Source organism: Lepus europaeus (genome assembly GCF_033115175.1).
Source record: "Lepus europaeus isolate LE1 chromosome 21 unlocalized genomic scaffold, mLepTim1.pri SUPER_21_unloc_2, whole genome shotgun sequence".
Classification (NCBI taxonomy): domain Eukaryota; kingdom Metazoa; phylum Chordata; class Mammalia; order Lagomorpha; family Leporidae; genus Lepus; species Lepus europaeus.
Genome location: NW_026909007.1, coordinates 662,935 through 686,159, shown reverse-complemented (window position 1 = coordinate 686,159; position 23,225 = coordinate 662,935). Strand labels below are relative to the sequence as shown.

Sequence of the window (23,225 nt, the reverse complement as noted above, 5' to 3'; positions counted from 1 at the left end):
TACAGAGAGGAATCAGATGTGTGTCTGCCAGTGCCCCTATCAGGTGGCACAGAGCCTCACAATGACACTGTTAATATAAACATCAGGCCGTGATGATGTCCTGGGCAGGGCTGTGCTGCTTCTGACTGTCATGGTTTTGAAAACAAATCCTTCTCTGGCACAGAATCATCCTGACACTGTGCCTTCTCCCAAGCCATATCTGAATCTAAACCTCCTCCTTTTCTTTCTCCCTCATCCCTAGACCTCCCCAGGGCTCCATCCAGTTTAGTCATTTCCAGCATCAATCCTCGCTCAGCCACTCTTCAGTTCCGACCATGCTACGATGGGAAGACATCCATCTGCAGTGGATTGTGGAGGGGGCAGGTACGTGTATTCTTTATCAAGCTGGCATTGGAATCTCAACCAACACCTTCCTCTTCCTCTCTCACATCTCCACAATCCTGCTGGATAGGCGGCCAAAGCCCACTGACCTGACCAGCTGTCACCTGGCCTTTGTCCACATTGCTTTGCTCACTACTATGCTGTTTTTGCACTCTCCAGACCTGTTTGAGTCATTGAATGTATGGACTGAATTCAAGTGTAAGGCTTTGTTCGACGTAAACAGGATGATGAGGGGCCTCTCCATCTGCACCACCTGCCTCCTGAGCATCATCTAGGCCATCACCATCAGTCCTAGCACCTCCTGGTCAGCACAGTTTAAGTATAAATACATGCATTTCATCTTCTACTTATTCTTTTTCATATGGTTAATCTGTTTGTGTTTCAGTACTAGCACACTCTTCCACACAATGGCATCTTCCAATGTGACCCAGACCAATCTGATGGCTGTCACTAAATACTGGTCATGTACTGGGTGGACTTTATCATCTCATCCACCTCCCTCATAATGTGGACATGTGATTCAGTCATCGTGGTGTTCAGTGTGTTGTGGTCCATGTCTATGCCACTATGAGTACAGAACAGCTTATCAGTTCCGATAAGAGAATATTCATTGTTTTGCACAATATATCATGGAAAAGCTTTTGGTTTTAATAAGTTGATGACAAAAATGTTTGTCTTTTAGTGGGCATATTGTTCAGTAATTAAAGTACCACTTGGGAAGCCCACATCCCATACTAGAGTGCCCAGGTGCAAATTTTGCCTCTGTTTCTGATCCAGGTTAGTGTTAGTGCACACTGTGATTGGCAGCTCATGTACTTGTTTTTTTTTTAAACTTTTATTTAATAAATATAAATTTTCAAAGTACAGCTTTTGGGTTACAGTGGCTTCCCCCCCCCCCCATAACTTCCCTGCCACCGGCAACCCTCCCATCTCCCACTCCCTCTCCCATTCCATTCACATCGATTCATTTTCAATTATCTTTATATACAGAAGATCAATTTAGTATATATTAAGTAAAGATTTCAACAGTGCACCCACACAGAAACACAAAGTGTGAAGTACTCTTTGAGTACTAGTTATGCCATTAATTCACATAGTATAACACATTAAAGACAGAGTAAGTGCACAGTGACTCCTGTTGTTGACTTAACAATTGACACTCTTGTTTATGGCATCAGTGATCACCTTAGGCTCTTGTCATGAGCTGCTAAGGCAATGGAAGCCTTTTGAGTTCACCAACTCCAATCTTATTTAGACAAATATTTAGACAAATCATATTAAGTGTGTAATTGATCATATATGTGGGACTAAGTGTCATAGGATCATATAAATAAGACCAAGTGTCTGGTAATAACAATAGATAGAATGAAAAAGGAGAGAATGATCCAACATGAGAAGCAGGCCATACCACAGCCTCGTAGAATGACAAATGAACTAAACAGCACTCTGGCCTCAGAATTAGCTCTTAAGACATTCAGATCTGGCTGAAAAGCCCATGAGAGCATTTCAGACATGGAAAACCTGAGTTTAACTTAATGTTTAAACTCTGTATTGTATATTTGTTTATTACAATTTTCAAATGTTTATTTTGTTCTTTTACAAATATGATCAATATTTCTGTTCCTTGTTCTTATTTCTCGTGCTCATTATTATTTCAATTCTTTCATTTTCTGATATTTATTTAAATATTTGAAATGTAATTCCATTATCTAATCTGAAACTCAGTTCTAGTAGCTTATTTTTTTTGTATGCTTCATTAGTTCCAATTTAGTGCATACTTTGGCTATGCCTAGCCTTTGGATAGTCACGAGTTGGCATATTTTCTTATTTATTCCAGTTCGCCAGAGGGAGAGCTGGTTTACCCACAGGGGGTTGAAGCTCAAGTATTTAGCCACTGTCCTGGGGAAAAAATAGTCCTTCAGCTTGATTTGTCCTCTCAGTTTTTGTTTTGATTTATGTTGGGCTCTGGGAAATTCTCCAATGTTCCTTTTGATGATCTTGCACATTTTAATGATTTTTGTACTGGGAAGTAAGCATAATGGTTGTAATGTAAGAGTTTGAGGAACATGCAGTATATGTTTTATCATATGCATGTATACATCAAATGCACACAGAGTGGAATATTTCACAGGGATAGTTTGTGCAAGACAACATGATGTCATAAGAAATACTTGATTTCTGGGGCCAGCACTGTGGCATGGCGGGTAAAGCCACCACCTGTAGTGCTGGCATCCCATATGGGCGCCAGTTCGAGCCCTGGCTGCTCTACTTCTGATCCAGCTCTCTGCTATGGCCTGGAAAAGCACAAGAAGATGGCCTAAGTCTTGGGGTCCCTGCACCCACTTGGAGACCTGGAGGAAGATCCTGGCTCCTGGCTTCAGATCGCCACAACTCTGACCATTGTGGCCAATTGGGGAGTGAACCAGGGGATGGAAGACTCTCTCTCTCTCTCTCTGCCTCTCCTTCAATCTGTGTAACTCTGACTTTCAAGTAAATAAATCTTTTTTAAATAAAAGAAATACTAGAGTTTTTATCTTGGAACATCTAATGACCAAGTAATATACTTTACACTGATAACGATTTCACAGTGATGACATATATTTAATGTGTTATAAATAATTTTATGCTTTATACAAATCTATGTTTTATACAAATCTATAAATAATTTGGCATTTCAGACAATTCTGGAATATGTCACATTTCACATTTAATATTTTTCTGTTTTATAAAGATAATTTTGTAAGAATTCTTAGCTGAATAATCTATCTGATTTCATGTTCTGACTGCAATAATCACAATCCCCACTTAATACTTTTCTGATTCCTGAAAAATAATTCTGGGGCAATGCAATGTAAGATGATCTTCAGTAAAGTTTTCATGTGTCTAAATGACTTCTTGGTAACACTTTAATTGGTAATTTTTCTATTGTTTCATAGATGATAGAATACAGGATTTTTAGATTTATGCCTTTATGACATGACTGGACCCATAAACCTTGAAAGTTTCAAATGCCTTCCTATTTGGAAATAATGTTCTCTCTCTGTGTGAACTGGTTAAAATATTGTCTATAAGTGTATTTTAATATCTTGTCAATTTAGTAAAGTTACTTATCATTTATATGTTTATATATATGTTTACAATATACTAACATTTAGTTTGTGATAAGTTTAATATCACCTATTATAGTTTTAAATACATAAATTTATCCTTATTAAAGTGAATCATTATGCTTATTTTAAATATTTTGAAATTTTTTTTGAATTTCCAAATCTTATTTATTTAATTGAAAGGTGAAGTAACACAGAAAGAAAATGACAGAGAAGGAGAGTGTGAGAGAGAGGACTAAATGCCCAGAAGCTGGGATTGAGCCAAGCTGAAGTGAAAAGCCAGGAACTCCATCTGAGTATCCAATGTGAGTATCAGAGACCAAAGTACTTGAGTCCTCATCTTCCACCTAACAGGGTGTGCATTAGTAAGAAGCTGGGTAGGAAGCAAAGTAGGACTTGGTCTAAAAGCACGCCAAATAGAATGCGAGGGGCCCAAGCAGTGGTTTAACCTATGCGCCCTGATATTTTATTCATTTAAAATACTATATGCTTACATATAAATATATGTAAATGGGATGCTGTGTAACATATTAGATTTAAGCATTGGTTCATCAGATCAACATGTTTATGTTGTTCTTCATACAATTTTATGTTTTTTTCTTGTTTTAATGTCCATTATCTAAATTTTGACAAAAAAGAGAATGTACCCTCAGTTTGTCATGTTGGTAAAACCTAAAGCCAGATGGCACAATATATCAGTTTACATTATGCACAATATTTCATTTGTCTCATAAAATAACTGAGTAGCACATAGAGCAGTTAGTTATTTTCTATGTGGTACATCGGAATAAACTGAAGTAGAGTGTGATGGCAGATTGTCCTGTGCATTCTTCTTTCACTTTATTTTTCCCACAACTTCCATGAAAATTCAGAAACATGGAATATGACCAAACACCTACAAGAATAAAAATTATCAAAATTGATGCAAGAACCACCATATTAATTGATATAAATATTAATTAATAAAAATCTTGGTGCTAAATAAAATGAATTTGTTGATATGAGGGCTCCTCAAAAAGTTCTTTGAAAATAAGTATCTCAGAAAGAAAGAAAAACAGAAAATAATGCATATTAAGAAAAAACACAATGTGAATTTAAAGAGCATGTGATCATCTTAAAAGAAAAATCATCTGGCTGAATCCACCACCCATTAATGATTAAAACCCTAAGCAAATTAAGATGTGAAGGAAATTTCCACAACTAGATAAAAATCACCTGTGGGGAGCAGGAATTGAGTCTAGTAATTCACATACATGTAGGAAATCCCAAGTTCTGTATCAGAGTGCAAGGGTTCAATTTCAGGTTCTATTTCCTGACTTCCTCCTAATGCAGATCCTGGGAGGTAATGGTGACGTCTCAAGTGTTTGAGTTCATGCCACCCATCTGGGAGAGCTACACTGAGTTCCCATGTCCTGGCTCTGGCCTTGATTCAGCTCTGGATGTTGCAAGGATCTGTTATGGAAATCAGCATACGGGAGAGATCTCTGTGTGTAAATCACTTTTTCTCCTTCCTCTGGTTGTCCCTGTTTCTTTCTTTTCATTCAAAATGTATAAAATATCAAAATCTTAAAAAGAACACCTAAGGAAAGCCTACAGTAAACATTGCATATAATGGAGGAATGCAAAATGATTTCCCCAAATAGTTGGCCACAAGACTCAAATATTTTCTTGTGCATGTCTTTTAAATGTCGTAAGGAAGGTTTCTGCTGAAAAAAAGTAATGTGAAAACGGGGAAAAGGATTTTGGACAGCAGAGCAAGGAATAAAACTTGATTTTTTGTGACAAATATATAATCCAAAGTATAAAAGAATACTAAATAGTTCACTGAAAGTCCATTTCAGTTAATAAATTTAACAAAGTTGCAGTGTGTGAGATTAGTATAAGTTATATTTCTATAAAAAGTATAGTGAATATTCTGTACAGTGCTTAAGAATGTGATAGCATTCAGGGATGGGCGTTTTGCAGGGGTTAAGCTGCCCTTGGGGTGACCACATCCCATACTGGAGTGCCTGGGATGGAATTTTAAAATATTCTGATCCAGCTTTCTGCTAATGTGCCTGGGATGCAGAAGATGATGGCCTAGAGTTGGATTCCTGACTGCCATATGGGAGACACAGATGGAGTTCAACTCCTGGCCTTGGCCTGGCCCAGCCCAGGTGCTATGGGTATTTGGGGATTAAACTAGCAGAAAGGGTATCTCTCTCCACCTCCACCTCCCTATCCAGCTCTCCTATTTCCTCTATCTCATACTTTTTCTTCTTTATTTTTTAAATTAACTTTATATACAGAAGATCAACTCTATACTACGTAAAGATTTCAACAGTGTGCATCCCCACACACAATGTATAAAGTACTGTTTGAGATCAAGTTTTGCAGTTAATTCTCATAGTACAGCTCATTAAGGACAGAGTTCCTACATGGAGAGTAAATGCAGAGACTTCTGTTGTTAATTTTACAATTAACACTCTTATTTATGACATCAGTGATTACCCGAGGCTCTTGCCATGAGCTGCCAAGGCTATGGAAGGCTTTTAATACCACAACCTCTGGCAGAATTTAGACAAGGCCATAAACAAAGTGGAAGTTCTCTCCTCCCTTCAGAGAAAAGTACATTTTTTTGATGGCTCCTTTTTTTCTAATGGGGTCACAGTCACAGCGATCCTTCATGTAGGATATTTTTTGACACAGTGTCTTGGCTTTCCATGTCTGAAATGTTCTCATGGACTTTTCAGACACATCCAAATTCCTTAAGGACTGATTCTGAGGTCAGAGTGTTACTTAAAGAGATTATCATTCTATAAGTCTGCTATGTGGACTGCTTCTCATGTTGGACATTCCCTCCTTTTTTTTTTTTTATTTTTGACAGGCAGAGTGGACAGTGAGAGAGAGACAGAGAGAAAGGTCTTCCTTTTGCCGTTGGTTCACCCTCCAATGGCCGCCGCGGTAGCGCGCTGCGGCCAGCGCACCGCGCTGTTCCGATGGCAGGAGCCAGGTGCTTATCCTGGTCTCCCCTGGGGTGCAGAGCCCAAACACTTGGGCCATCCTCCACTGCACTCCCTGGCCACAGCAGAGAGCTGGCCTGGAAGAGGGGCAACCGGGACAGGATCGGTGCCCCGACCGGGACTAGAACCCGGTGTGCCGGCGCCGCAAGGCGGAGGATTAGCCTGTTGAGCCACGGCGCCGGCCTATTCCCTCCTTTTTAATTCTATTATTATTACCAGGCACTTGATGCTATTCATATGATTTCTTTAACACTTAATCCTATCTATATGTTCACGTTAACACATAATATGTTCCTTTAACATTTAAAAAAAAATTATTTTATTTATTTGAAAGAGTTGTTACAGAGTGAGGTAGAGCCGGAGAAAGAGAGAAAGGTCTTCCATCTGCTGTTTCACTCCTCAAATGACCACAATGGGCAGAGATGAGCTGATCCAAAGCCAGGAGCTTCTTCTGGGTCTCCCACGCTTGTGCAAGAACCCAAGCACTTGGGCCATCTTCTACTGATTTCCCAGGCCATAGCAGAGAGCTGGTTTGGAAGTGGAGCAGCCGGGCCTGGAACCAGTGCCCATATGGGATGTCAGCACTGCAGGCAGCGGCTTTAACTTAATGCACCACAGCACTGGCCTCCAGTTGAACAATTAAGATGGGAGTTTTACCATCTATTTTAATGGGATTTGGAGTCCTATGGAAACTTTCTAAACTATACCCTTAGAAGTATGCCTGGGGGCCTGCACTGTGACACATCAGGTTAAAGCACTGGAACGAAGCACCAGCATCCCATATGGGAACTGGTTCTAGTCCCAGCTACTCATCTTGTGATGCAGCTTTCTGCTATGCCTAGGAAAGTAGTAGAAGTTGCCTTGGCCTCCCACTCTGTTAACATTCCTTTGCATGGGTATACCACATTTTCATTATCCATTCTGCAGTTGATGGGCACCTGATTCTACATCGTGGTTACCGTGAATAGTACAACATTACACATGAGTGCACATGTCTCTTCAATATACTTTCAACTCATAGATACACATAAGTAGTAGGATAACTGAGGCATATAGCAGTGCTTTTTCTAGGTTTCTCAGGATTGGCTGCATTGTTTTCCATAATAGCTACAGTCATATACATTCCTACCAAGAGATCCCCTTTCCCCACACCCTTACCAGAACTCATTACTTTTATCTTTTGATCAAACTGTTCTAACTAGAATGAGATGGTGATTTTGATTCTCAGTTCCCTGATGATTAGTGACATTGTACATTTTTCCATTACTTGTAGGTTACTTGTAAATCCTGTTTTGAGAATATCTGCACAGGTTATTTGCCCATTTTATACAAGTCAAATTTTTTTTATTTAGATTTTTGAGTTTCTTCTTCATTATGAATATTCATAAATATTCATTCTCAAAAACAAAGTTCTCTAAGGTGCACTTCTGTGTTTTTCAGTCATTTTAGAAGAGTCATCTTGGGGGCTTGCAGCTCTCTCATTCCCTCTGTTCAGTCAGTTGGGTCTGTGACCTAGGCTCTAGGTCTTTATCACTTCAGGGCCTCTTAGTGGCTCTAGTCTTGAAGAGGTTTTTACTATAGATTCTGCATTAACATCCCAACAGGAACATTCCAAAAGCACAAACTTCATTGTATCATTCCCTAGCCCCCCAACTTATTGAATCTTTAAAGCACACATAGAGAGGTGCCGGCAGTACAGTGCAGCTTAACATGGTGCACATAGAGGGATGCTGGCATCGCAGAGTGCAGCTTAACCAGTGCACCTCAACACCAGACCCAGGATGAGGGACTTTCTGCAGGGACTTTGGAGGGGTCCACTCACTTCTTCCACCTTGTGAGGACACTTCAAAAAGGGGCCATCTTTTCCCTAATGTTTGCATGTTGAACTCAGTCATACTGGTGTATTTAAAGGGGTACAATGCTCTCTTTCAACTCTTACACATATGGTAAATAGCAGGCTTCCAGCCTTCCATTTCATTATCAGTTTTTTGAAGAGGGCACCAACATAGAAGCAGAAAGTGAGCCCTTTCAAATTACTGGATCTGCTGGTCTTCAATTTTACTCTCCCCAGCCTTGAGAACAGTGTGAAAATTTTCAAATACCCAAGACAAGGTCTTGTTACAATAGCAAAAAAGCACTGAAATCTCTGGGAATGTCTTGCTTTACTCCCTACAATTTGAAGCATAGCTTTGTGGGCTACAGATTCTTCAGTATGCACTTTTTTTGCCTTCTGCACTGGACCACATCAGCCCACTACCTCGTGGTCCTCCAGGGATTCCAATGAGCAATCTGAGCATGAACATAGGGGAAATGATGGAAGACATCTCCCGCTCAGCTCTACAGATATGAACAATGCACCTGAGCTGTCATGGGCAACAGAACATTTTGTGGTAGTGTCATGATGCCAGGGAAGTGGTCCCATCATGTTGGGACCTATCACTCAGATGTTAAAGAGGAAGGAAAGGCTATTTGGGGTGTAGACTTTAGGAGGCAATTGAAACATTCTACATGTGTTAATTTTGCAAAAAATAAATAGCAATTTCTATCACTAACCTAAGCAAAGATTTTCTGGGGTTACTTTCTCTTTAATCAAATGGACAGATATTGCTGGAAACTGCCATGGAGTATCCCCAACTGTGATGTGTCCATTTCTTGCTGTGATGTTGGGAGGTACATTGTGATGTCATTCCAGCTGCCTATTTGAATCCCTGACTTGGCGGAGGATTTTGTCCATTTCTTCCAGGAAGCAGTTGGATGCTGACCAGTGAGAACTGGACGAAGCCATGTGTCTTTCCATATTTTGCTGTTTTGTCTATTACTTGTTAGTGTGTTGTTTATTTTGTTCTTTTATTGTTCTATTCATTTTGTTCTCACCATTCCACCAAAATCTTTTACTACTTACCTGTGCATTTTTACTTCATTTCAATATCTCCTCGTTTCTGTTTTAATTTTTCTTGTCAATTCTTCTACTACTTTCCCGTTTTCATTATCTAATTGTTTAATTAGGGTATATCAACATTTTGTTTTTTTCTAATCTGTAATCATGTTATTTACATTGGAAGATTAGTATTGTAAGTTTAGTTAAAAGAGCTGGTGTTTACTTTCTGTTAGAGTTTTCCATGTTTTTGTTTCATCACTTTTGATTATTTTGTATGAACCACTGTGAGTACAGTGTAATTCATATATACTATTTGTTCAAAATATTAGCATAGTGAATAGTATTAATCTTAATAATTAGTGTAGTGGATATCCTGTTGTTTTGCCTGTTCTTTTTAGTACCCTTTATTTTGATCTTTTTGTTTTGTTTTGTTTTGTTTTTCCTCTTTTCTCCCCCACAAACTTTTCCTTTTTAAGTGTGCATTTTATTTAAAAATTTCACTTCATTTTTGATTTCCTTGTTATTTCTTCTATTTATTTTCTGTTTCCATTCGCTAATTGTTTAATTCTTGTGTATCTCAAATTTTAATTTTTTTTTCTCATGTGTAATCACTTTATTTACATAGGACCAGTATTGTAAGTTCAGTTATAAGAGTTGGTGATTTACTTACTCTTATCGTTTTCCATAATTTTGTTTTGTCACTTTTGATTATTTAGTTTAATTCACTGATGAGTATAGTGTATTCATATGTAGTGTTTGTTGAAAATATTAGCATGGTGAATAGAATTAATCTTACTAATTAGTGTAGTTCATATCCTTTTGTTTTGCCTATTCTTAGTCCGTTTATTTTCTATTGTTTTGTTTTTCCTCTTTTCTCTCCCGCAAACTTTTGCTTTTTATGTGTGTATTTTATTTAAGAACATCATTTTTTAAATTTTCTTGTCATTCTTCTAATTTTGTTTTCATTTGCTAATTTTTGAATTCTTGTGTATCTCAACATTTTTGTTTTTTTCTCCTCTGTAATCACTTTATTTACATAGGGGGATCATGATTCATAGTTCAAGTATCAAAGTTGGTGTTTTACTTTCTTTTTTTTGTTTTTTGTTTTTGGACAGGCAGAGTAATTGTGAGAGAGAGAGAGACAGAGAGAAAGGTCTTCCTTTTTGCCATTGGTTCACCCTCCAATGGCCTCTGCCGCCGGAGCATCTCTGTGATCCAAAGCCAGGAGCCAGGTGCTTCTCCTGCTCTGCCATGCGGGTGCAGGGCCCAAGGCCTTGGGCCATCCTCCACTGCCTTCCCGGGCCATAGCAGAGAGCTGGCCTGGAAGAGGGGCAACCGGGATAGAATGCGGCGCCCCAACCGGGACGTGAACCCGGTGTGCCGGCGCCACAAGGCAGAATATTAGCCTGCTAAGCCATGGCGCTGCTGGCCTGTGTTTTACTTTCTGTTACATTAATTTTTTTACATAGGAGGATTAGTATTCTAAGTTTAGGTATCCGAGTTGGTGTTTGACTTTCTGTTACGTTTTTCCATGGTTTTGTTTTGTCACTTCTGACTATTTAGTTTGAATCACTGATGAGTATAGTGTATTCATATGTAGTGTTTGTTGAAAATATTCGCATAGGGCATAGAATTAATCTTACTAATTAGTGTAGTTCATATCTTGTTGTTTTGCCTGTTCTTTTTAGCGCCGTTTATTTTGTTCTTTGTGCTTTGTTTTTCCTCTTTTTCCCCCACAAGCGTGGCTGTTTATTTGTGTGTATTTTATTTAAAAGCATCATTTCTTTTTTGATTTTCTTGTCATTTCTTTTCTTTACTTTCTGTTTGCATTTCCTCTTTGTTTAATTCTTGTGTACCTCACTTTGTTAGTTTTTCTCCTCTGTAATCACTTGATTTACATAGGAAGGTTAGTATTCTAAGATTAAGTATCAGAGTTGGTGTTTTACTTTCTTTCTTTTTTTTTTTGACAGGCAGAGTGGGTTGGGAGAGAGAGAGAGACAGAGAGAAAGGTCTTCCTTTTTGCCATTGGTTCACCCTCCAATGGCCTCTGCCGCCGGCGCATCTCTGTGATCCAAAGCCAGGAGCCAGGTGCTTCTCCTGCTCTGCCATGCAGGTGCAGGGCCCAAGGCCTTGGGCCATCCTCCACTGCCTTCCCGGGCCATAGCAGAGAGCTGGCCTGGAAGAGGGGCAACCGGGATAGAATGCGGCGCCCCAACCGGGACTTGAACCCGGTGTGCCGGCGCCACAAGGCAGAATATTAGCCTGCTAAGCCATGGCGCTGCTGGCCTGTGTTTTACTTTCTGTTACATTTTTCCATGTTTTTGTTGTGTCACTTTTGATTCTTTAGTTGGAATCACTGATGAGTGTAGTGTATTCGTATGTAGTGTTTGTTCAAAATGTTCGCATAGGGCATAGAATTTATCTTACTAATTAGTGTAGTTCATATCTTGTTGTTTTGCCTGTTCTTTTTAGTGCCGTTTATTTTGTTCTTTTTGTTTGGTTTTGTTTTTCCTCTTTTTCCCCCACAAGCCTGGCTTTTTATTTGTGTGTATTTTATATAAAGGATCGTTTCTTTTTTGATTTTCTTGTCATTTCTTTTCTTTACTTTCTGTTTGCATTTCCTCTTTGTTTAATTCTTGTGTACCTCACGTTGTTAGTTTTTCTCCTCTGTAATCACTTGATTTACAAAGGAAGGTTAGTATTCTAAGATTAGGTATCAGAGTTGGTGTTTTACTTTCTTTTTTTTTTTTTGACAGGCAGAGTGGTTTGGGAGAGAGAGAGAGAGAGAGAGAGAGAGAAAGGTCTTCTTTTTTGCCATTGGTTCACCCTCCAATGGCCTCTGCCGCCGGCGCATCTCTGTGATCCAAAGCCAGGAGCCAGGTGCTTCTCCTGCTCTGCCATGCGGGTGCAGGGCCCAAGGCCTTGGGCCATCCTCCACTGCCTTCCCGGGCCATAGCAGAAAGCTGGCCTGGAAGAGGGGCAACCGGGATAGAATGCTGCACCCCAACCGGGACTTGAACCCGGTGTGCCGGCGCCACAAGGCAGAATATTAGCCTGCTAAGCCATGGCGCTGCTGGCCTGTGTTTTACTTTCTGTTACATTAATTTTTTTACATAGGAGGATTAGTATTCTTTTTTTTTTTTCATTTTCAATTATCTTTATATACAGAAGATCAATTTAGTATAAAGATTTCAACAGTTTGCACCCACATAGAAACACAAAGTGAAACATACTGTTTGAGTACTAGTTATAGCATTAAATCACAATGTACAGCACATTAAGGACAGAGATCCCACATGAGGAGCAAGTGCACAGTGGCTCCTGTTGTTGACCCAACAAATTGACACTCTAGTTTATGGCCCCAGTAACCATCCTAGGCTGTCGTCATGAGTTGCCAAGGCTATGGAAGCCTTCCAAGTTTGCCGACTCTGATCATATTTAGACAAGGTCATAAAAGACAGAGTGAGGATAGTAACCAATGATCTTAAGAGTGGCATTTACCAGGTTAGAACAATTATACAGCATTAAGTGGGGAAGAGGACCATCAGTAAACACAGGTTGGGAGTAGAGCCATTGGTGGTAGAGTAGAGGTTATGATTACAAAGGAATGAGGCCCAAGTGCACTAGACAGGGCCTAGAACAAAGGACAGAGTCATTATTAGAGGAGCTAAGAAAGGTGCTGTCTAAGCTACAATTAAGTTTTCTGATTGAGAGGCAAATAGAACCTGATGGAAGGGGCTTGATAATAATCTGGTGGGCTTTAGGCCTTGTAAATTCAGAGGCCCAGACCTATCTATCTCTTCACATGGGGTATATCCTAAGGGAGGTGTGAACCTCCTAGGGGAAGGCACTCTGTTGACTTTCATTACTTGGCTGGCCTGGGAGGAGAGCTGGCCAGGTAAAGGCAGGGGGCATCTCTAACAAGAAATTTACAGTTCTGCCTGCAATGTTGCTGACCCTACTTGACCATCCCCTCAGCTGCAGTGGTCACTTTGGAAGTTGGGCTGAGTGAAGGGCTTTTCAGCTTAGAGCCAATAAGATCTGTGGCTCTGACCTGGGCATCCTTCGACTCCAGGGCAGGTCCATTTCCAGTGATCCAACTCTTGGCAGTGCTGCCAGGGCTCTTCACAAGCTGACTTCTGCTGAAGCCCAGGCTTACCACATTGAAAGCCACTGCAGTGGACTGGCCTGTTGGGTCTCCTTGAGGGCAGATCACTGTACAGATCAGCCATTTATAGGCCTGCCACCCATTGCTTCTGATGCCGAGCTTTCTTTTCCTCCTGGTTTTTGTTCAAGCAGACCAGAGGATGCAAGTCAAGGGAGTGGCCAAGTCCCATCTCTAATTTTCGGTGGCCTGAACTACAAGTCTATAGTCACAGGCATGTTCTGTAGTAGTTTTTCTAAGGTAGACAATGCCCATGAGGAAAATTATATTCTCACTTTAAAACTTTCTTTCCCTTTGGTCTGAAAGGGAGGTTTTTTCTACTTACTGTATACTTCGCTGATGGCGAAGTGAATCTAGCTATGAGATTATTATTTGAGTTCTTATTTTGGCTATGCTATTGCAGAAAAATGTTAGCCATCTCTTTTATAAGGTCTAAAGATTAAATTGTGCATCCTACAGATTCCTTCATAATAGAATTAGTTTCCTACGTTGAAGAGAATAGAGAAATGAAAGAATAAGTTGGGCTTAGAATAGAGAAATGAGGGAGCAAGTCCTAGATCGCTTGCTGACAATAGCAATATCACATGAATACTTAGCAAACAGTTTCAACCATTAGATAACAACTTAAGAAAACATTTACCAGAAGGTCCAATGCCTTCTATAAATTTTAAGAATCATGTATTTGAAAACACCTCTTAAATATCTAACATGGTGTAGTTTGTTTAGCCAGTAAACTTAAGCACAACCATCTAAAATGTTTTTAGTTTCTTTCTACCAACAAGTCTAAAACATATGATACACAGATTCAGGTCCCACAAATTAAAATGTATCTTTGATTGATTTTAGCAGCTTAAATTTATGGACAATCTTATCTATAAGCCATTTAAAATAAAACTCTTAATAAAATTTCCCCATGTGGACATACAATATGTACACACATATAATATAGCATAATAGACCAATATAGCAATTTTAATAATAGCTTTTAAAATCTTTAACTCTTTTTGTAGATTGCCAATTGATTTGAATTGCTTTTTGTTTTTAGTAACCTCAGTTAACCATACTTTCTCTCAGTTGGTACTGTTAATACATTATTGGCTTCATCTGTTTACAGAGCCATCCCAAAGTACTGAATACAATAGAAGTGGCTGGAAAAAGTCCATAGGAACCTATAGGAGGACAGCTAAACACAGAACCAACAACGCTTTAGTTTTATGAGCAGCAGATCATATATAACTGTGGATGACAAAAGACTTTAAGTCGCCATGTTTAAAATTATAAACTCATCAACCAACAAGAGGCACTTGCTTACTTCACAGTATTTTTGAAAGCACCTGTAGGATTTTACAAGTATTTAACCCTTTAAGCCTCTGGGGCTTTCTCATTAAGATAACATAGGAGGATTAGTATTCTAAGTTTAGGTATCCGAGTTGGTGTTTGACTTTCTGTTAGGTTTTTCCATGGTTTTGTTTTGTCACTTCTGACTATTTAGTTTGAATCACTGATGAGTATAGTGTATTCATATGTAGTGTTTGTTGAAAATATTCGCATAGGGCATAGAATTAATCTTACTAATTAGTGTAGTTCATATCTTGTTGTTTTGCCTGTTCTTTTTAGCGCCGTTTATTTTGTTCTTTGTGCTTTGTTTTTCCTCTTTTTCCCCCACAAGCCTGGCTGTTTATTTGTGTGTATTTTATTTAAAAGCATCATTTCTTTTTTGATTTTCTTGTCATTTCTTTTCTTTACTTTCTGTTTGCATTTCCTCTTTGTTTAATTCTTGTGTTACCTCACTTTGTTAGTTTTTCTCCTCTGTAATCACTTGATTTACATAGGAAGGTTAGTATTCTAAGATTAGGTATCAGAGTTGGTGTTTTACTTTCTTTTTTTTTTTTTTTAAACAGGCAGAGTGGGTTGGGAGAGAGAGAGAGACAGAGAGAAAGGTCTTCCTTTTTGCCATTGGTTCACCCTCCAATGGCCTCTGCCGCCGGCGCATCTCTGTGATCCAAAGCCAGGAGCCAGGTGCTTCTCCTGCTCTGCCATGCAGGTGCAGGGCCCAAGGCCTTGGGCCATCCTCCACTGCCTTCCCGGGCCATAGCAGAGAGCTGGCCTGGAAGAGGGGCAACCGGGCTAGAATCCGGCGCCCCAACCGGGACTTGAAGCCGGTGTGCCGGCGCCACAAGGCAGAATATTAGCCTGCTAAGCCATGGCGCTGCTGGCCTGTGTTTTACTTTCTGTTACATTTTTCCATGTTTTTGTTGTGTCACTTTTGATTCTTTAGTTGGAATCACTGATGAGTGTAGTGTATTAGTATGTAGTGTTTGTTCAAAATATTCGCATAGGGCATAGAATTTATCTTACTAATTAGTGTAGTTCATATCTTGTTGTTTTGCATGTTCTTTTTAGTGCCGTTTATTTTGTTCTTTTTGTTTGGTTTTGTTTTTCCTCTTTTTCCCCCACAAGCCTGGCTTTTTATTTGCGTGGTTTTTTTTTAAAAGCATCATTTCTGGCCGGCACCGTGGCTTAACAGGCTAATCCTCCACCTTGCGGCGCCGGCACACTGGGTTCTAGTCGCGGTCGAGGCGCCTGATTCTATCCCGGTTGCCCCTCTTCCAGGCCAGCTCTCTGCTATGGCCCGGAAGGCAGTGGAGGATGGCCCAAGGCCTTGGGCCCTGCACCCGCCTGGGAGACCAGGAGAAGCACCTGGCTCCTGGCTTTGGATCAGCATGATGCGCTGGCCGCAGCGGCCAATGCAGGGTGAACCAACGACAAAAAGGAAGACCTTTCTATCTGTCTCTCTCTCTCACTATCCACTCTGCCTGTCAAAAAAAAAAAAAAAAAGTAAAGTGCAATAGAACTTATTTTAAAAAAAGAGCATCATTTCTTTTTTGATTCTCTTGTCATTTCCTTATTTACTTTCTGCTTCCATGTGCTGTTGTTAAATTCTCGTTTACCTCACAGTTTTATTTTTCTCCTCTTTAATTAATTTTTTTACATAGGAGGATTAGTATTCTAAGTTTAGGTATCCGAGTTGGTGTTTGACTTTCTGTTAGGTTTTTCCATGGTTTTGTTTTGTCACTTCTGACTATTTAGTTTGAATCACTGATGAGTATAGTCTATTCATATGTAGTGTTTGTTGAAAATATTCGCATAGGGCATAGAATTAATCTTACTAATTAGTGTAGTTCATATCTTGTTGTTTTGTCTGTTCTTTTTAGTGCCGTTTATTTTGTTCTTTTTGTTTGGTTTTGTTTTTCCTCTTTTTCCCCCACAAGCCTGGCTTTTTATTTGTGTGTATTTTATATAAAGGATCATTTCTTTTTTGATTTTCTTGTCATTTCTTTTCTTTACTTTCTGTTTGCATTTCCTCTTTGTTTAATTCTTGTGTACCTCACTTTGTTAGTTTTTCTCCTCTGTAATCACTTGATTTACAAAGGAAGGTTAGTATTCTAAGATTAGGTATCAGAGTTGGTGTTTTACTTTCTTTTTTTTTTTTTTTTTGACAGGCAGAGTGGTTTGGGAGAGAGAGAGAGAGAGAGAGAGAGAGAAAGGTCTTCCTTTTTGCCATTGGTTCACCCTCCAATGGCCTCTGCCGCCGGCGCATCTCTGTGATCCAAAGCCAGGAGCCAGGTGCTTCTCCTGCTCTGCCATGCAGGTGCAGGGCCCAAGGCCTTGGGCCATCCTCCACTGCCTTCCCGGGCCATAGCAGAAAGCTGGCCTGGAAGAGGGGCAACCGGGATAGAATGCTGCACCCCAACCGGGACTTGAACCCGGTGTGCCGGCGCCACAAGGCAGAATATTAGCCTGCTAAGCCATGGCGCTGCTGGCCTGTGTTTTACTTTCTGTTACATTAATTTTTTTACATAGGAGGATTAGTATTCTAAGTTTAGGTATCCGAGTTGGTGTTTGACTTTCTGTTACGTTTTTCCATGGTTTTGTTTTGTCACTTCTGACTATTTAGTTTGAATCACTGATGAGTATAGTGTATTCATATGTAGTGTTTGTTGAAAATATTCGCATAGGGCATAGAATTAATCTTACTAATTAGTGTAGTTCATATCTTGTTGTTTTGCCTGTTCTTTTTAGCGCCGTTTATTTTGTTCTTTGTGCTTTGTTTTTCCTCTTTTTCCCCCACAAGCCTGGCTGTTTATTTGTGTGTATTTTATTTAAAAGCATCATTTCTTTTTTGATTTTCTTGTCATTTCTTTTCTTTACTTTCTGTTTGCATTTCCTCTTTGTTTAATTCTTGTGTTACCTCACTTTGTTAGTTTTTCTCCTCTGTAATCACTTGATTTACATAGGAAGGTTAGTATTCTAAGATTAGGTATCAGAGTTGGTGTTTTACTTTCTTTTTTTTTTTTAAACAGGCAGAATGGGTTGGGAGAGAGAGAGAGACAGAGAGAAAGGTCTTCCTTTTTGCCATTGGTTCACCCTCCAATGGCCTCTGCCGCCGGCGCATCTCTGTGATCCAAAGCCAGGAGCCAGGTGCTTCTCCTGCTCTGCCATGCGGGTGCAGGGCCCAAGGCCTTGGGCCATCCTCCACTGCCTTCCCGGGCCATAGCAGAGAGCTGGCCTGGAAGAGGGGCAACCGGGATAGAATGCGGCGCCCCAACCGGGACTTGAACCCGGTGTGCCGGCGCCACAAGGCAGAATATTAGCCTGCTAAGCCATGGCGCTGCTGGCCTGTGTTTTACTTTCTGTTACATTTTTCCATGTTTTTGTTGTGTCACTTTTGATTCTTTAGTTGGAATCACTGATGAGTATAGTGTATTAGTATGTAGTGTTTGTTCAAAATATTCGCATAGGGCATAGAATTTATCTTACTAATTAGTGTAGTTCATATCTTGTTGTTTTGCCTGTTCTTTTTAGTGCTGTTTATTTTGTTCTTTTTGTTTGGTTTTGTTTTTCCTCTTTTTCCCCCACAAGCCTGGCTTTTTATTTGCGTGGTTTTTTTTTAAAAGCATCATTTCTGGCCGGCACCGTGGCTTAACAGGCTAATCCTCCACCTTGTGGCGCCGGCACACTGGGTTCTAGTCGCGGTCGAGGCGCCAGATTCTATCCCGGTTGCCCCTCTTCCAGGCCAGCTCTCTGCTATGGCCCGGGAAGGCAGTGGAGGATGGCCCAAGGCCTTGGGCCCTGCACCCGCCTGGGAGACCAGGAGAAGCACCTGGCTCCTGGCTTTGGATCAGCATGATGCGCTGGCCGCAGCGGCCAATGCAAGGTGAACCAACGACAAAAAGGAAGACCTTTCTATCTGTCTCTCTCTCTCACTATCCACTCTGCCTGTCAAAAAAAAAAAAAAAGTAAAGTGCAATAGAACTTATTTTAAAAAAAGAGCATCATTTCTTTTTTGATTCTCTTGTCATTTCCTTATTTACTTTCTGCTTCCATGTGCTGTTGTTAAATTCTCGTTTACCTCACAGTTTTATTTTTCTCCTCTTTAATTAATTTTTTTTACAGAGGAGGATTAGTATTCTAAGTTTAGGTATCCGAGTTGGTGTTTGACTTTCTGTTAGGTTTTTCCATGGTTTTGTTTTGTCACTTCTGACTATTTAGTTTGAATCACTGATGAGTATAGTCTATTCATATGTAGTGTTTGTTGAAAATATTCGCATAGGGCATAGAATTAATCTTACTAATTAGTGTAGTTCATATCTTGTTGTTTTGCCTGTTCTTTTTAGTGCCGTTTATTTTGTTCTTTTTGTTTGGTTTTGTTTTTCCTCTTTTTCCCCCACAAGCCTGGCTGTTTATTTGTGTGTATTTTATTTAAAAGCATCATTTCTTTTTTGATTTTCTTGTCATTTCTTTTCTTTACTTTCTGTTTGCATTTCCTCTTTGTTTAATTCTTGTGTTACCTCACTTTGTTAGTTTTTCTCCTCTGTAATCACTTGATTTACATAGGAAGGTTAGTATTCTAAGATTAGGTATCAGAGTTGGTGTTTTACTTTCTTTTTTTTTTTTTTTTTTTTTTTGACAGGCAGAGTGGGTTGGGAGAGAGAGAGAGACAGAGAGAAAGGTCTTCCTTTTTGCCATTGGTTCACCCTCCAATGGCCTCTGCCGCCGGCGCATCTCTGTGATCCAAAGCCAGGAGCCAGGTGCTTCTCCTGCTCTGCCATGCGGGTGCAGGGCCCAAGGCCTTGGGCCATCCTCCACTGCCTTCCCGGGCCATAGCAGAGAGCTGGCCTGGAAGAGGGGCAACCGGGATAGAATGCGGCGCCCCAACCGGGACTTGAACCCGGTGTGCCGGCGCCACAAGGCAGAATATTAGCCTGCTAAGCCATGGCGCTGCTGGCCTGTGTTTTACTTTCTGTTACATTTTTCCATGTTTTTGTTGTGTCACTTTTGATTCTTTAGTTGGAATCACTGATGAGTATAGTGTATTAGTATGTAGTGTTTGTTCAAAATATTCGCATAGGGCATAGAATTTATCTTACTAATTAGTGTAGTTCATATCTTGTTGTTTTGCCTGTTCTTTTTAGTGCTGTTTATTTTGTTCTTTTTGTTTGGTTTTGTTTTTCCTCTTTTTCCCCCACAAGCCTGGCTTTTTATTTGCGTGGTTTTTTTTTAAAAGCATCATTTCTGGCCGGCACCGTGGCTTAACAGGCTAATCCTCCACCTTGTGGCGCCGGCACACTGGGTTCTAGTCGCGGTCGAGGCGCCAGATTCTATCCCGGTTGCCCCTCTTCCAGGCCAGCTCTCTGCTATGGCCCGGGAAGGCAGTGGAGGATGGCCCAAGGCCTTGGGCCCTGCACCCGCCTGGGAGACCAGGAGAAGCACCTGGCTCCTGGCTTTGGATCAGCATGATGCGCTGGCCGCAGCGGCCAATGCAGGGTGAACCAACGACAAAAAGGAAGACCTTTCTATCTGTCTCTCTCTCTCACTATCCACTCTGCCTGTCAAAAAAAAAAAAAAAAAGTAAAGTGCAATAGAACTTATTTTAAAAAAAGAGCATCATTTCTTTTTTGATTCTCTTGTCATTTCCTTATTTACTTTCTGCTTCCATGTGCTGTTGTTAAATTCTCGTTTACCTCACAGTTTTATTTTTCTCCTCTTTAATTAATTTTTTTTACAGAGGAGGATTAGTATTCTAAGTTTAGGTATCCGAGTTGGTGTTTGACTTTCTGTTAGGTTTTTCCATGGTTTTGTTTTGTCACTTTTGACTATTTAGTTTGAATCACTGATGAGTATAGTCTATTCATATGTAGTGTTTGTTGAAAATATTCGCATAGGGCATAGAATTAATCTTACTAATTAGTGTAGTTCATATCTTGTTGTTTTGCCTGTTCTTTTTAGTGCCGTTTATTTTGTTCTTTTTGTTTGGTTTTGTTTTTCCTCTTTTTCCCCCACAAGCCTGGCTGTTTATTTGTGTGTATTTTATTTAAAAGCATCATTTCTTTTTTGATTTTCTTGTCATTTCTTTTCTTTACTTTCTGTTTGCATTTCCTCTTTGTTTAATTCTTGTGTTACCTCACTTTGTTAGTTTTTCTCCTCTGTAATCACTTGATTTACATAGGAAGGTTAGTATTCTAAGATTAGGTATCAGAGTTGGTGTTTTACTTTCTTTTTTTTTTTTAAACAGGCAGAATGGGTTGGGAGAGAGAGAGAGACAGAGAGAAAGGTCTTCCTTTTTGCCATTGGTCACCCTCCAATGGCCTCTGCCGCCGGCGCATCTCTGTGATCCAAAGCCAGGAGCCAGGTGCTTCTCCTGCTCTGCCATGCAGGTGCAGGGCCCAAGGCCTTGGGCCATCCTCCACTGCCTTCCCGGGCCATAGCAGAGAGCTGGCCTGGAAGAGGGGCAACCGGGCTAGAATCCGGCACCCCAACCGGGACTTGAACCCGGTGTGCCGGCGCCACAAGGCAGAATATTAGCCTGCTAAGCCATGGCGCTGCTGGCCTGTGTTTTACTTTCTGTTACATTTTTCCATGTTTTTGTTGTGTCACTTTTGATTCTTTAGTTGGAATCACTGATGAGTATAGTGTATTCGTATGTAGTGTTTGTTCAAAATGTTCGCATAGGGCCTAGAATTTATCTTACTAATTAGTGTAGTTCATATCTTGTTGTTTTGCCTGTTCTTTTTAGTGCTGTTTATTTTGTTCTTTTTGTTTGGTTTTGTTTTTCCTCTTTTTCCCCCACACGCCTGGCTTTTTATTTGCGTGGTTTTTTTTTAAAAGCATGATTTCTGGCCGGCACCGTGGCTTAACAGGCTAATCCTCCACCTTGCGGCGCCGGCACACTGGGTTCTAGTCGCGGTCGAGGCGCCTGATTCTATCCCGGTTGCCCCTCTTCCAGGCCAGCTCTCTGCTATGGCCCGGGAAGGCAGTGGAGGATGGCCCAAGGCCTTGGGCCCTGCATCCGCCTGGGAGACCAGGAGAAGCACCTGGCTCCTGGCTTTGGATCAGCATGATGCGCTGGCCGCAGCGGCCAATGCAGGGTGAACCAACGACAAAAAGGAAGACCTTTCTATCTGCCTCTCTCTCTCACTATCCACTCTGCCTGTCAAAAAAAAAAAAAAAAAAAAATGTAAAGTGCAATGGAGCTTATTTTAAAAAAAAGAGCATCATTTCTTTTTTGATTATCTTGTCATTTCCTTATTTACTTTCTGTTTCCATGTGCTGTTTGTTTAATTCTCGTTTACCTCACAGTTTTATTGTTCTCCTCTTTAATTACTTTTTTTACATAGGAGGATTAGTATTCTAAGTTTAGGTATCCGAGTTGGTGTTTGACTTTCTGTTACGTTTTTCCATGGTTTTGTTGTGTCACTTTTGACTATTTAGTTTGAATCACTGATGAGTATAGTGTATTCATATGTAGTGTTTGTTGAAAATATTCGCATAGGGCATAGAATTAATCTTACTAATTAGTGTAGTTCATATCTTGTTGTTTTTCCTGTTCTTCTTAGTGCCGTTTACTTTGTTCTTTTTGCTTTGTTTTTCCTCTTTTTCCCCCACAAGCCTGGCTTTTTATTTGTGTGTAATTTATTTAAAAGCATCATTTCTTTTTGGATTTTCTTGTCATTTCTTTTCTTTACTTTCTGTTTGCATTTCCTCTTTGTTTAATTCTTGTGTACCTCACTTTGTTATTTTTTCTCCTCTGTAATCACTTGATTTACATAGGAAGTTTAGTATTCTAAGATTAGGTATCAGAGTTGGTGTTTTACTTTCTTTTTTTTTTTTTTTTTTGACAGGCAGAGTGGGTTGGGAGAGAGAGAGAGACAGAGAGAAAGGTCTTCCTTTTTGCTATTGGTTCACCCTCCAATGGCCTCTGCGGCCGCGCATCTCTGTGATCCAAAGCTAGGAGCCAGGTGCTTCTCCTGCTCTCCCATGCGGGTGCAGGGCCCAAGGCCTTGGGCCATCCTCCACTGCCTTCCCGGGCCATAGCAGAGAGCTGGCCTGGAAGAGGGGCAACCGGGATAGAATGCGGCGCCCCAACCGGGACTTGAACCCGGTGTGCCGGCGCCACAAGGCAGAATATTAGCCTGCTAAGCCATGGCGCTGCTGGCCTGTGTTTTACTTTCTGTTACATTTTTCCATGTTTTTGTTGTGTCACTTTTGATTCTTTAGTTTGAATCACTGATGTGAGTATAGTGTATTCCTTTGTAGTGTTGGTTCAAAATATTCGCATAGGGCCTAGAATTTATCTTACTAATTAGTGTAGTTCATCTCGTGTTGTTTTGCCTGTTCTTCTTAGTGCCGTT

General features: G+C 40.3%; 1 long non-coding RNA gene across 2 annotated transcripts in view; it reads left to right on the top strand.

Annotated features, from left to right (window-relative positions):
- The window catches only part of LOC133754324 (uncharacterized), a 38,333-nt gene that overhangs the window by 6,769 nt on the left and 8,339 nt on the right, over positions 1-23,225 (top strand). The window contains exons 3-4 of one of the 2 annotated variants that reach the window (XR_009865195.1): positions 242-363; positions 3,672-3,793. This is a non-coding gene — a long non-coding RNA (uncharacterized LOC133754324). Of the gene's footprint in view, positions 1-241; positions 364-3,671; positions 3,998-23,225 lie in introns of those variants that run through there. The other variant, XR_009865194.1, reaches the window with a different exon arrangement.